Below are 15,673 nucleotides of genomic sequence, written 5' to 3'. Positions count from 1 at the left end.
TGTAAGGATAAAGCTAATTTTATGTTGGAAGTAGACATGACACAATGAGCTTAAAGGTGCATTCAGCTTTGTCCTAATATTTTAAACTTGACAACGCTACATGTCAAAAGATGTTAACATTGTTTTGTGGTCCAACAAGTCGCTCTGCAAGAATAATTTTTAAGCGGCTTTTCTTTTTGTTTCAGTTAAAATTAAAATCTATGCTGTCTAATCCTTGGAGTCAATCTGTAATTAAGGGGATTTGAAGAGAGACCATGCACTGCATTAATGATAAAATTTAATATCTGTTTTAATACTCCAACATAAGAAAAAAACCTAAGCAACACACACAAACACAATCATTTCTCTATTGTGTGTGAATAGAGTATATGCACCATTTCTATGTGTAGTAGCAATGCTATATTTGATGTCATCTTTTTTGTTTCTAGATTGAATATTTCAGGATTAAGTATCTACGCAGCTTAAAACTGCATCTGGTTGAAAGTTGGCACACAGCTCTAGTAGGCTAGATAAACAGATTTTATTTTATCTAGTATAGAAAATTATTGTTGGATGTATAACTGCTTCTACTTGGAATTCCTAGCAATCACACACTCAAGATTTCACACTTCCCCCCACACCTCCAACATCTAAGATAAGTATAGCTCAAAGGTGAGAAATAAGAGTAGACAAGCAATTCAAGTTGACAAATTTCATTTGGTATTTTGATTTTTTTAATAGGTCATTAACTACTTTTATAAATTCTATTAAACATACTGCAAAAATTGTTTTTCATAATGTTTTTAGTGTCAATCCATATTCTATACTATGTAACATAGAGCACTGTACCTCCCAGGGTACAGTTTGATATCTTAACTATTTAAAACTGCAGGAGGTTGACACCTAGTGTAGTACTCAAACTGTCCACTCAGCTATACATCTTTAAATGAAAACATGATTGTTTTTAGACCGAAACTGATTTTAAGTAGTCATACTTTATTTTTGTACAAACTAGTGAGTAAAAGATCTAACTGAACAAAGAGTGCCATTTGTACTTAGAGTGGTTCCTAATGACATTTTGGATGGGAAGGTTTGAAGTGATACAATATTTATATTTGAGAAATGGATACTGACTTGGATCAGTAATTTAACTTTGGAATCAAGCATTTTCCTCAATAAAATGCCTACTTCTCCTGAGCCTTTCTGAAAATTGTATAGAACCACAACTTATTCTAGCAACAACTAATAGTATTGTACAACATACATATGTACTTTACTACACAGGTCTACACATAGCTTCTAATGATGTCACTGGATATTAAATGGTTTATTTTTCTACGCCAATGTAAATGTGCATGGCACTTCCCTGAAGACCTTATAAACTCTGGGCCCATGCCTACAAACAATTAAGTGTGTGAGTAACTTTGACACTCCAAAGCAAGTAGAAGAAAAAATAAGGTCCCAATCCTGCCAAAGCTTATGCCTAGAGCCCTACCAAATTCACATGGTTGCTTTCATGGTCATAGGATTTTAAAAACCTTAAATTTCATGATTTCAGATATTTAAATCCAAACGTTTACAGTGTTGTAATTGTAGGGATCCTGAACCAAAAAGGAGCTGTGGGAGGTGGGGGTCACAAGGTAATTGTATGCGGGGGTTGCGGTACTGCTACACTTCTGAACTATGCTGGCGGTGGTGCTGCCTTCAGAGCTGGGCAGCTGGAGAGCGGCAGCTGCTGGCAGGGAGCCCAGCTCTGAAGGCAGAGCCGCCTCCAGGAGCAGCGCAGAAGTAAAGATGTCATGATATGATATTGCCACCCTTAGTTCTGAGCTGCTGTTGGGTGGGGTGCTGCCTTCAGAGTGGGGCGCCTGCCAACAGCTGCCACTCTCTGGCTGCCCAGCTCTGAAGGCAGCCAGAAGTAAGGGTGTAAATACTATGACCCCCCTCTCCCACACCGAAATAACCTTGCGACCCCCCTGCAACTCCCTTTTGGGGCAGGAGCCCCAATTTGAGAAACGCTGGTCTCCCCCCATGAAATCTGTACAGTATAGGGTAAAAGCACACAAAAGACCAGATTTCATGGGGGGAGACCAGATTTCACAGTCCGGGATGTGCTTTTCATGGCCATGAATTTGGTAGGGCCGTACTCATGCCTTTGAATTGTGCCAGTGAACTCAGTGGGACTATTCACATGCACAGTCATTCGCCTGAATGTTTACAGGATCAAGGCCTAAGTTAATAGGGCTACTGCATTCATAGAATTACTCACTGGAGTTATGCAAATCAATTTTTCAGTTTGCTGGCCAAACCAAAAATATCAAAAACAAATTTTGTCTTGGATTGACTCAACACAATTTTTTTCAGTTTTCTCAGTGACACAAAAAGTCAGAAAATAGTTCATTTTAGGTCAAACCAAACAAATAGTTTCAGCCAAAGAATTTTTTTCTTGATAATTTCACAAAGGTGCTCTTCACAAAACTGGTGGAGGCGGTTGAACCTCCCCCCATTATATCCCATGGCCCCAAGGTTAGAGCAGTCACCTGGGATGTGAAGATACAGACAGGTCGGAGTGAGAGAATGAAAACTTAATAGCCTGGTGGTTCTGGGACTCACCTGGGATCCAGGCCTTCCTCCAATGAACACTTAATTATACAAAGTGATTCAGCTCATCTAAAATGCAAGAGACCCAAGTTTAAGTCCTGCTCCAAATCAAGCCGCATGGGGAGTTGAACATGAGTGTCCCACATCCCAGGTGAGGGCGCTAACCACAGGACTATAGGGCAACACTACCATCACAGCTTCCTTGAATAGTGCCTATGGCCCATTGTGAATTGAGCCCCACCCAATTTTTTTTTGACTGAAATTATTCCTCAAACTCATATTGTATTTGTGAATAGTTTTGGTTGACTCGAAACTGCATTTTTTGGCAAATAAGCTTTTTGTCTGAAAAATTTCACCCAGCTCAATTGCATTTTTAAATGTTTACTATTCTAAAAAGCTCACTATTAGGAGCAAAGCCAGAGTCCATCACCCAGGCCCCCTCCATGAGGGAAAACCAAAGGATCAACACAGAGGCAAATCCACTAGCCCCACTCCACCCCTCACCCAGCCCCACACATCCTGTGTGCTACTGTGAAGGAAGCACCTATAAAACAGGACTCCATAGCCTTCAGGGTGTGCATGTCCCCCGTGTAGCACCCTCAAACACTTACACAGTAGAACTGCACTCCTCCCACACACCCACAAAGGTAAAGGTGGGATTTAACCCTTACTTATGATCAAATGGATGGGATTTTCAGAAGTGCCTCAGTGATTTAGGAGCACAGGTTTTATCCAATTTATCCACAACATTTTATCCAATGTTGCACAATACGTGGGACAAACAAACAGACTGAATTAAACAGGTGAGGTAACTAGGGTCTCAAGAAGCTATTTCTGCAAATAAGTGACAACTGGGAACCAAACTGCAAGTTCTGATGTAGCTAGGGTTACCATACTTCTGTATTTTCCTGGTCATGTCTGGCTTTTTGGTTCTTAAATCACTGTCCGGGAGGAATTTTTAAATATCTAAAAATGTCCGGGATTTTGCCATTATTATTTTTCCCCAAAGAAGAGTTGATCATTCGAGAAAGAAAGTGAACGTTGATCACTCGAGAGAGTGCCCGCTTTTTCCCCCCTAGCTCCCAGCGCTTGCGCCGCGAAACAGCTGTTTCGTGCAGCCGGGAGGGAGGGAGGAGGAGGGTAAACGTGGTGTGCTCAGGGGAGGAGGTGGGGCCGGGATTTGGGGAAGGGGTCCAATGGGGCAGGGGAGGGGGCGGAGTTAGGGCGGGGACTTTGGGGAAGGGGTTGGAATGGGGGCAGGGAAGGGGTGGAGTTGGGGTGGGGGGGGTGCGAGCAAATACTCCCCTCCTCCCCCCGGGTGGAGTGTCCTCTCTTTTGAATGTTCAGATATGGCAACCCTAGATGTAGCCCTTCTGACTTGATCTATGTATGCAAACCAAAAGGATCTTCCCCACTCACAACAGCAGAACAGACAAGATCTTCTGATTAGGGGAGACAGAAAGATGGGTAGGAGCAGATATATAGTATCTTGTGGGCTTCTGAGGCAAGACTGATCTGTAGGCTTGAGACTGCATTAGGGCCCTGTGCTTTAGTGTCATCTGCTGCCAACTCCCCCTCGTCTACTCAAACTACCTCATAATTGGTTCTTAAACCACAATAAAAAGCCTATCCAATAGTGCATAAGACTGAGATAAACCGGGCAGATTTTCAGATAAAGAAGCCCCAGAAGACATTTTAGCAAATGTGTAAAACTCAGAAATATTTAGATTGATACCCCACCCCCATGTCTCCTCAGTGTCTACCTCAGACCTAAAGTGGATTCTATTAACTCTGAGAGCCTTTTCAGATAAGGAGGTCATGGGTGGGTCAGAGCAAGACCTTTGCTATTTAACGCTCCTTTTGGGTGAGGGCTTAGGTTACTACTACCTTTTATACATTTTATTGTAGGACAAATAACCAATGTATCATCATGCACTCAGGCTCCAGATGTTGTTTACAGTTACTGCTCAAATAAAAGTTATTTTCTCTGTGCATCCTGTAAGCTGACAATGTAAAATAGGGCATGAGAAGGGTGCATGAACATGGAAATTGGGATCCACTGCACTGTCAGGGGTGGATGGAAACAAGACTTACATACAAAATTAAGTTTTATGAAACAAATAAAGTAATACTTAACAGCAACGTATTATTTGCCATAGCCATTCACATACGTCTGGTACCTTGTCTCCAGGAGAAGCCTCAGAGAAAGGGAAAATAAAGACTGAGCTAAACATTTTTGTTTGTTTGTTTGTGATGGACCTATTCAATAAAAAGAAAAGAAGTAAAGCCAACACATTACAGCAACAGGAAAAAAAAGGAACAGTAAGAAAAAATGCTCTATAAAGTTTTAGCACAAGGTATGACTCAAAGCCAGATGGCCACATCCACCTGCTCCCATCTGACAATCATAGCTCATATAAAGGGGAAAATCCCCAAAGTGATTACAGTTATCCAAATTCCAGTATAAGGAAATTACTTCAGGATCAGATCATGAAAGAGCAGAAATAAAACACAATCAGTGCAAAAGGAGTCCAGATTTCAACAATATTCAAAAGCTTCACAGTACCTATAATATTCAAAGTGAAGAACTGCAAGCAGCTGCACACCATGTTGCACTCAATATTTTACTAATCCAACAGGATGGGATTATACTATCGTGACTAAGATATGGTGGGGGTGACTGATTCATGCTATTCAGTCTTCTTTCTTCCATGCTGTCTCAAACCCATATCAAGTCAGGACCCCTACGCCAGGACATTTAAATCCCCATTTTATTTGTGTGTGTGTGTGTGTGTGGTGACAAGTATCGGAAGCAGTCAATGATGCACATGTGTGTGTGTGTGTCATGACAAGTATCTCTAGCAATGATGCACCAAATAAAAAATGTCTGACAGCCACAGCATCGTCTGGGACTGGAGTGACATTACAATTGTTTCATTGCTGCAATCACCAATTTACCATTGCTTTTAAAGTTAAGTCCTTCACCTTCAGAATTATCAGATTTTATCAAATACTGGCTCCAGACTCATCAAATTGACTTTTGTCTCGAAGGTTAGGAATAAAAACAAAAACCCCAAAGAACAAAGATCAAGGGAAGTTTTCAGAACACCTAAGTGGCTTAGGAGACACTTAGGTACTTTTAAATATTATACCGAGATAAAGCTCTAAAATTTGATTTTGGGAAAATTTCTTGTAGTCCTTCCCACATAAAGCAAGTCTGTCTCAGTTAGTATGAGTCCAACTGTACAGCTGTCTGAATGACAGGAACAAGTTAACTGATACATTTTAGACTCCTCTAAAGATCACATAGAAAAGTAACTTCCATGCTTAATAATGAGACAGTTGTAAAGTCCAATATTTTGTAATCTACTAGTGCTGGAAACATTCCTTACACCGCTGAAAAAGGTGAGTGGGGGAGAGACCCTGGATATAAAGAACCTATTTCTAGCCCTGAAACTTCAAGAAATATTAGACTTTAACCTGCCCCTGTCTGAAGACTGAAAATTGCATGACCTGTACCTCAGATCAGCATAATTTTGAAATGCAATTCTACATTTGGGGGAAGGGAAGAAACATTTTTTTAGCAGGTTTTGGATTGTATTGCACTGAAACTAACTGAAAACTGCTTGGAGGCTTGGAATATCCAGAGTATATCCCACTGATGATGGATTATTGGGCAGAATTAAGTGAGATGGTCAAATGTATATGATACATTAGTTAGTGCATAGATAACAGACATAAACAAATGTTGTTCCAGACATATGTATATGACAACGGATTGGGACAGAAGGCAACTAGCTGAGGGTCTCAGGAGTCGAACTGACCAGGGAACAGGGCTAAGGAAGCTGGAGAGCAGGTGAATGGTATCTGATGTGTTTAAAACTTTACACTGCTGGCAGAGGAAGCTCTAACTGATGCTCAAACTTTCTCCACTCAGTGATCCACATAGACAGAGAATTCCCTGAAGCTGTGTGGTTATCGGTGGTATTTTCTGCCCCACTGTGTATGATGATGCACGGGCTGGTTGCCAAAAGTCTATGACATATCTTTAATGGGAATTATAGGACAGTAAGAAGAAAACACACTCAATTCACATTGGTCTTGAATATGTACTCAATTTGTTATGCCAGTAATTGTAGATTGCACAGTCTTTAAAGTTCCGCTAGTGCATAATAGCACTGCTTACATAGAGTCCAACCATTAATCATGTTGACTAGTACTTAATGCATTTAACTCAGTAAGACTGATCATGTAAGCACTATTCAAGTTGAGTGAGGGTTACCAAATTGGGCCTAGATGTAGTGACATCCCACACAGACACAGAGCACGTCATTACAACTTAGTCTACTAGCAAACAAACATTATATTTAGTCACCGTTAAGGTTCTGGCAGGACATACCCCATCCACCCAAAACCTTAAAACATGGAAATAAAAAGTTAAGGGAAAAGATGAGTGTATTCCTTTCCACCTTCATATTCCTGCAACATTGTCAATAACACACTCCCATGCTCTACGAGGCTTTAACTTTCATCTGCAGCAGATTCCCAAAAGCAATATGCATCCCTGCTTCAACAAACTTACACTATAATGCAAAACCTTAACAGTGATCTCATATGCTTTTACATTAATTATATCAACAGATCAGCACATCTGACTGTCACACATTCCATGCATTTGTGAAATTATTTTGCCTTAACACTGTTGAGATCTCTGTTAAACTTACACTCATATGGCAAAGCCTTAAACTGGGGTACATATTGCTTTTGAGTATCTGTTTGAGATGGAAGTGAAAGCCTTCCATAGTTTCGGTGTACCTCACTGGATAGCTCCCCTAGAGAAGAAAAGCTGCACCTGCCTGGGAATCAGGGAGAAACTGAAGCTGCTGCTGTCAATCCTGCTGAAGAGCATGAGAGGTTGTAACATGTCTCAGTGAATTCTGTGTCTATAACATTCCATCCCCATTGAAAAGGTCCTCAACATAAGTACAGCAAGAGCAATCCACCATGATGGGCAATGACAACATAACTGTTCACAGAAGAAACTTCCATGAAAAAGTCTATGTAATCACTCACTTCCCAAAATACTCTGTCACCTCTCATAGACTTCTGGAAATTGGCTACAGCCAAGTGCAGCTGCAGCAGCAGGGTGTGCATTCCTGCATTGCACCAGCAGATCTGCCTTTTGCCCTCCCACTTCCATGGCAGAATGAAGCATACATCTCAACCTCCAAAGCGAACAGAATGTTGGGAATCATTAAGAAAGGGATAGATAATAAAACAGAAAATATGATAATGCCTCTATATAAATTGATGGCATGCCCACCTCTTGAATACAGCATGCAGCAGATGTGGTCATCCCATCTCAAAAAAGAATTGGATCAGATCCCTATCTTTCACCCTTACTATTTGAGGTGAAGGAGTAATTGCCAGCCCTTCTGTAGAACTACTACTTGAGGAAGACTTGACACTCAACTTCTCAGTGGGTTACACAACTATTTACCTGTCAGCAGGAGAATATTGGTGATTGGAAACCCTGGATTTGATCTCTGACTCTGGGCGAGCACTATAGTTTATTGTAGTTAGAGCCAGGATAATCAAAACTGACTAGATATTCAATATGGAGTTTTGTCATGGAACAGACCTGGGATGTGGGCCTGCAGCAGCCTTACATAAGCTCTCTGATCACTTATTAAAAAAAAGTGGATAATGGAGTGTTCAGCAGCTCTTCCAGAACTATCTTCTAGGTTAGGGTTATTGGCTATCGTCAGTTGCATGGGAATTTAAACAGCAGTTAGGAGACCAGAAGTTCAAATCTCACCTTTTCTTTTTCCCAGCTCAGGGAACTTTCACCTGGGCTACAGGCATCAGAGTCAGACACATTCATTCTCTCTCTCTCTCTCTCATACACACACACACTTTACTGATATCAGTTCCGCTGCTTTGCAGTAACAACCCAGTTTTAGACACTTTAAAAGTGAAGCTTTGCTGGCCATGTGTGCCCACAGTGTTAACTGTAGTCATTTTTTTTAAAGGTAGAAGCAGGCGATACAATCTCTCTTCAGAAACAAGAATCATATTCCACATTGTATATTACTTAACATTACAATAATTCCAATAGGAGTGAGCATGTTAAAGTTTATGTTACAGCTGATCCTTCAGATTCATTATAAAGTCAAGGGTTATGTGCTTCACTCGATTGGTTGAATGCTCAGCTGCGGTGCTCTTGTGCTTGGCATAACTAAGGGTGATTGGCACACCTTTCCACTCCAAAAATTTTGGGATGCTGGGGGCCAAAATGGCCTCTGACACAACTTAGGGAAGCCTAAGGGGTGCTCTAAATTGTACCACCTGGAGTGGGCCTCCTGTCCCTGCCACATGCCACATACCACACACAGAGCGAAGGAACCGGGAGGTGTAGAGCCAGGCAGTGTAGGATATACCTACTCCAGGGGAATCTTTTGACTTCTCCTTTAGGGCAGCTTTCTGGCTCCCTTGTGCAGCAGGACCAGGAGCTGAGGATGTGGCCTGAATGTATTAAGTTCTTAATAAAATCATGAAAGTGTATAGGATGAATTCTACATAAAATTACAACTAGAGAGATGGCCAGGCAATAAAATATGATAAAACAATCACAGCCAAATATTAGCATTCTAACAGCTTTGAAGGAGATGTATAACCTTTAGAAAGTCTACTGACATCATACTTGGCTGGAATAAACTCATTAAGTCATTAAAGGTCACCTGATTTGTGTATCCCTTTCCCCATTTTAAGGGTTTAGCTTAAAAGTAAATTAGTGTGTCTCTTTGGTGTTTAAAGCAGATTAATAGCAGCTTTACAAAGAATGTGCCACCTAATTAAAAATTGCAACATAAATCATAGGCCTTTGAAAAAAAATCAGCTCTCCAAACTTCATATTCAAATCCAGTTAAATATGTTGCATGAGTTTTCACATGAAGTTTATGATTTCACAGGACTTCTTCTCCATTTTTTCTTTAGCAGAGCAAAGAGGATATTCACATAAAAATACAGAAATGTTATGATGATGGTGACTGAGGCATGGTAGAAACATTTCCTTTTCTTTTTTTGAACATATTCTCCACAGCTATCAACTACAAAATCAACAACAACAAAATAACTCGAGGTGGTATTCTAATACTGATGAAGAAAACGGTGATTCCTGAAAAACTGCACAGTTTAACTGAGTCAGGTATTTCAGTGTAATGTGGGAATACATTTATCAGAATCAGTAAAGACCAAGTGTTAATTACAAAGGCCAAACACAAATGAATAATCTTATATATAGACCCTGACATATTAGTCCCGTAAAGCACTTTGCAGATCTTATTTTATGAAAATGTACAAAGGATCTATATACATTTGTGCTTTTAGGAAGTAATTATTCCTAAAAGATTTAGATATAATTCAATCTGGAATATTGTAAGAGATTTTTTTAAAATGGTTTCAGATAGAGGAGGATTATATTACCTTAAAATGGAAATACTGATCCAAATTCTCCTCACAGTGGCATCAGCACAACTCTGGGTGTCACTATGAGAAGGATTTGGGACCGACATTTTCATTCAAATGAGTGTAATCCTCTAGTATGTGGAGAAAAAAATGTAAAACAAAATTCAGAGCACAAATTTGGCATCAGTGGGATTGGATCACTGTCACCATGAGGAGCGTTTGGCCCATTACACTAATTAGTCATGTAAATCCTAAACCCCATAAACTGATCTGCATGAGACAGATTGGTTTAAACCAACTACCTTACCAAAAAGGTGAAGATAAGATGTACTGTACCGTAAGCTAATGTAAATGACTGATATGGAACTAGAGGAAAGCTGTATACATGCAATAACGTCACACTTCATACATGAGGCATGATCCTCAAGTCTGACAAGACCTAAGGGCTCACAAGGGTGGTTTTACTTCACTTTTGTGTCCCCCTGATCTTGGGGCTGGCTAGGGCGTAGTTCACCCCAGCACAACTTACAGCAGCCTTCTGCCCCTTTCAGTTCCTTTGCTATGATCCTAGGAAGTGCTGAAAGTCCTCAAAACCCACTCCAGTACGTGAGGGTAATTAGCACCTTACTGAAGGTGGCCTGTGCCCCAAACATCTTACAGAAACAACCATTTCACAAGAGACCCACATTATAAAGCGTATTCAGTAGCTATTAGTGGAGAAGACATTCATTTTAAATTATGTACTTCTATCTCATTTATGAAGTTAGACATTACACACCCAATCTTTTTTTTAAGCCAGAGAGACTTGCAAGGCATGGGAGACGTTACTGGGAAGCATTAAAGCACTCTGCAATTCCCTGTCTGTCTTCCCCGCTTTGCAATTTGCAGAGATAGTATGAAAGGTTCTTTAGCTCATCCATAAGAAGAAAAAACTCCATTAATCCTTTACACTGTACATTCACTGTCTTAATCCCCCACTTCTTTACTTTAGCAATAACACACCAGAGGCCTCGTAGCCCTTCTCTGAGACTAACTCAACACCTTTATATGAACTATTACCATTCATTTGTAAGGAAATGCTCCAATCACACAGACACTTATGCACATGAGTAACTTTACTTCCATAAATGAGTCGGTGGGATCATTCATTTGAAGAATCACTTGTTTGAGAGTGTCTGCAGGATCAGGGCCTTACTATTATTTTGCAGATTTTCTCCTTTCATCTTATGAAGGAAAGAGTTGCTCAATTACAAAACAAGTATTCGCTTACTCAAAGGTAGAGTTATGGTTGCTGCCACCCAACAGTGCTTCCTGCTTCCCATACCCTGGCATCCCAAATCAGAGCACCTGCCACTAGGCTAAGAGGCTCTTTCCTTATCTCTTTCCCCTTATCCTCCTCTCCTTCAGTCAGTCCCTGCACACTGCTGGTGCTCCATGCAAGCAAGGATTGCAGCGGTCCTGTTCACTACTCTGGAAATAAAGTTGAATGATTGTTTATGAAGTTTGGCAGCTTGTTTTAGGTATCAATCACTAAATCTCAACAATCAATCCAGTGTTATATGTTTAGTGGCGGCATTGCTCATGGATTTTTCCCTTTCTTTGAATAACAAAGTGTAAGGAAGCTGATATTTTAAAAACAGGTTATTATTTGAGGAGTTTTATCTCAGAAACCCTGTGAGCAAATGATCTCAACTTTGTATCACAAACTCTACCTCAGGCCCTGAATTGTCATAACAATTTTCAACCCAATCTGACTATTCATGTGGACTATAAAGAGTAAATTGGAAGTAGAAAAATTCATTACAAAGGTTCAATAAGTAACCTTAACTCCAATCCTATATTCCTGCTCTCTCCATTGTTTCTATACTTAAGGGTGTAACTATCTTTCTGTTGTCACCTTGATTTTGACCCCTCCTTTATTTTTAAAGGAAAATCCAAAAGGCATGAAACATCTTTTTTTTTTTTTGATTCTCATCAGAATAGATTATTTTGGCAAATTTGAGGTGAATTGGACGAGAAGAGTTAAATTTATGGGAGTTAGAAAAATACAGAAATTTCCCCCTTTTTTTTTTAAACAATTGGTGCAGAGTGGACAGAGTAAAGGTGGACATAAGCCTTGTTTCTGCAGTGTGAGGTCTTACAGCCGTATTTGGAGGATGGATTCAGTATATACATGGTGGTTTATATATGGGGTGCATGTGATGCTGGCAGACCAGGTGCCAGCTCTTGCCAAGGTTGTAGGTGTCAGCTGGGCATAGGCAGATTCATAGCTGGAAACCAGACCAGCTCACCTGTATGTTAGTATTATTCAAGATAGGCGTTAGACTTACAGGAATGTGTTTAGTGTTTAGATGCTATGGAATGCTTGCAAGTCGCTGCATGCATTGATTTCACTTGTCATGTCTATATCCCATGCTATAAGGTGATATGGAAGTTTTGCTTTATAACTGTCAAAATGCTTGCGCTGAACCTGGGAACCCAGTCAGAAGGAATGGTCCACCACCCATCAAGAAGGGCTATCAAAACTAAATGGGCCATTGTGGAACATCACAATAAAAAAAACGTGCTTAACAGCCCTCTCACACCCTTGAAGCTGCTATGTGCAAGAAAGCCTGTCCCATCAGCGTGAATGCTGGAAGAAGGGGATACAACAGGGACACAAGAAAATTTTCTCTCTCTTTTTGCTGTTTGGACTCTCACAGCACTGGAGCTAGGAAACAGAAGCAGAGATCCCCAGGGTCAACCTGGGTTAGCCTTAAAAGACATTCAGTGCTGGCAGATTACTACAAACCTCGGTCACCTTTTGGAAGCATAGACTGTAACTCATTTGTGTATATATGTTGCCTAGTTTAACCTGTAAATAACTCTCTCATTTCTTCTTCCTAGTTAATAAACACTTAGTTCGTTTACTATAGGATTGGCTACAAGTGTTGTCTTTGGTGTGGTGTGGTGTGGTGTTGTCTTTTTGTCTGAGGTACAAAATTGATCTGGAGTTAGTGATTGGTCTCTTGGGACTGGAAGCAACCTGAATCTTTCGTGATCTTTGGCATATGACAATCAACTATCACTAAGTCCAATTTGCATGGGTGGCTAGATAGAGTGGAGTGCCCATGGGGACTATCAGTGACTCCATGGTAAGACTGTAATAGCACTTCAGGAGTTCACATTTGTTATTAGGTTGGTGAAATTTAATCACACAAGATACCAGTTTGGGGTGTCAGCCCTGCTTTATGACAATCTGCCCGGAGGTTGGCATGCTCAGTCATGAACCACTCCAGACACCGTGACAGGGTGGATGAAGTAAATTTGTTTCCCTGGATCAGAGTGGGACAGTAGGAGTTGGGAGGACGTTGTTTTTGCGCTGTACATTGTATGGATAAAAGATATGGTATGCTTCTCTGAAAACAGTCAGGTGACCTAGAGGATGTTCTGTGGCTGATGTGAAGGGGCTCTTAGATTTGTAACTACTCTATGTGTGGTGAAGGTTTATGGTCACTGTTAGAAGTGTACCAGAGGTGAGACCTGGTGGTTGGGAATGAGAAGGGGGAGGGGGGAGTGTGTGTGCATGCATATTTTCAGTCATGCTCGGTCTCCCAGTAGGGTGTGTGTGAAAATTCTGTCACAGTGAGCTCTGGTGCTAATAGTCATAGGGACAGGTGGTTCAGATTGCAGTGGCAAGAGAAGAGCAGCTGCAGGAGAATAATCTGTGATTTTTAAGAAAAGTCACGGATATAAACTTTTATATCTAGTGTTTGGTTTACATTTTCTACTTTTACCAGAAAAAGGGCTGATTAGCTTCTTGTTCTAAATGAAAGCTTAGTTACATATCAAAGATCACAAGCACTCCTGATGGGAGTTTTCAAAGGTTCTAAGTCCCTAACTTAAATTAACCACCCAATCTTTCAAAAAGTATTCAAAAGGGACTAGTTCTCTCTGAGGACAACAAAATACAACAAATCTGGACTCACTAGATTTCTGGAGATATAATATTAAAAGACCCCAAAAGCAGCTTTTCCAAAAGTGAAAAGCCTTCCACATTTCATATATCCAAAACAACTTGACCAATTAACCTCTAACTTTGCAAAATGAAATATGCCTGAAAAAGGCCAGGCAGAATTTAGATTCTTTGAGGACTGGATTCAGGGACAGCAATAGCAGGATTAAAAATAAAATCTAGTTTCAATTTGAACTATTAGGTCTCTCTTATGGCTCTGAAAATAAAATTATACAGTAAGCATCATTTCAGATAATATTAAAAGGAAAAATTGTAATCTCAATAAAAATAAAAATAAATTGTAATCTCAATAAAAATATTGTTTTCTGATGGAAAGAATCTCTCCAGCAACCAGGGGCACGGGAACAATTTTGATAGCAAGGGTTCTAAGAGCCATTGAACGAAACTGTAAACTTGGCATAAAATGGAATTCACTTCAAGCTTGGGGCTGCAGCGGCACCCCTAGCATGCCTAGTTCCAGCACCCATGCCAGTAACTATTCAATGCCATTAAATAAGTAACTTAGTACAATTATGGGAAATTACTTAATATTTTTTAAACATTTCCTATTTGCAATCAACAGAGTATCTGTCCAGCACTAGCTTGTGGTGACTCCAGATTCAAGGCACCTGCATTACTGTGAACATAAATGATTCTGGAGTCTATGGTTTCTCTCTATGATGACCATCAGTTATCTTGAAGAAGGCTGTACTACTTTTGATAGCATAGACTTCATTCTGCAATATTCAGCAAAGATTTTACTGGTAACCTTAAGCTCATGCAACACTTGGTATTCATGTGGCATAGAGTCTTTTCTACTTTATTTAATAAAAATCTGTTTCCAAAAATATCCTCAAAAATTGCACAGCAATTTTTGGCTACTAAATTTATGTGCATGCAGTTTTATATGGCCAAGTTTCTGCTCAAGCAAAAAGTTGGATTTGTGTATGCAACCTCTATTCTCATTCTTACATGCAAATCTGAATGTTTTCATGTACAAATATATATGTATGCAAAATTTTAGAAATTAAGTGGAGTCTGCTCTGAAAATTCAGCCCTCTACATCCACAGTGATAAAGTGCTGTACCTTCTTTTTGTAATTAGTGAAGGAATAACTAAACAAGAGGTATATAAATCAGCTGATAGTCACTATGATCTACTTGATCTCAAATTTCTTCACACTCAAGTGCCTTTTGTGCATTCCATAGTAAACAACTGTGGATCCACTTTATTGTCAACAGAAAGGTCAACTCTTAATTTCTTTGTTGCAGCATGAAGGTTGAACATGTCACTGTATCCTGAAAGTGACCAAGGGTAAAAGAGAGAGAAACCATCTAAGGTGACAGGTTTCAGAGTAGCAGCTGTGTTAGTCTGTATCCGCAAAAAGAAAAGGAGTACTTGTGGCACCTTAGAGACTAACCAATTTATTTGAGCATAAGTTTTCGTGAGCAACAGCTCACTTCATCGGATGCATTCAGTGGTGCTTATGCTCAAATAAATTTATTAGTCTCTAAGGTGCCAAAAGTATTCCTTTTCTTTTCATCTAAGATGAGTTGTCTTGAGCTGACCAAATCTACCAAGCAAGAATGACAATTCTCTCATGCTCTCAAGAGTAACAAAAGAGGCTGGGCA

The 15,673-nt window shown here is 40.1% G+C and overlaps 1 protein-coding gene across 3 annotated transcripts in view; it reads right to left on the bottom strand.

The window, feature by feature from the left end:
- Nucleotides 1-15,673, bottom strand: part of MIPOL1 (mirror-image polydactyly 1) — a 286,091-nt gene that overhangs the window by 114,763 nt on the left and 155,655 nt on the right. The gene's annotated exons all lie outside the window — the stretch shown is intronic.

The sequence above is a fragment of the Eretmochelys imbricata genome, chromosome 6 (assembly GCF_965152235.1).
Source record: "Eretmochelys imbricata isolate rEreImb1 chromosome 6, rEreImb1.hap1, whole genome shotgun sequence".
In the NCBI taxonomy this organism is placed as follows: Eukaryota; Metazoa; Chordata; order Testudines; family Cheloniidae; genus Eretmochelys; species Eretmochelys imbricata.
The sequence above is the reverse complement of the archived record's forward strand: the minus strand, read 5'-3'. Positions and strand labels throughout refer to the sequence as shown.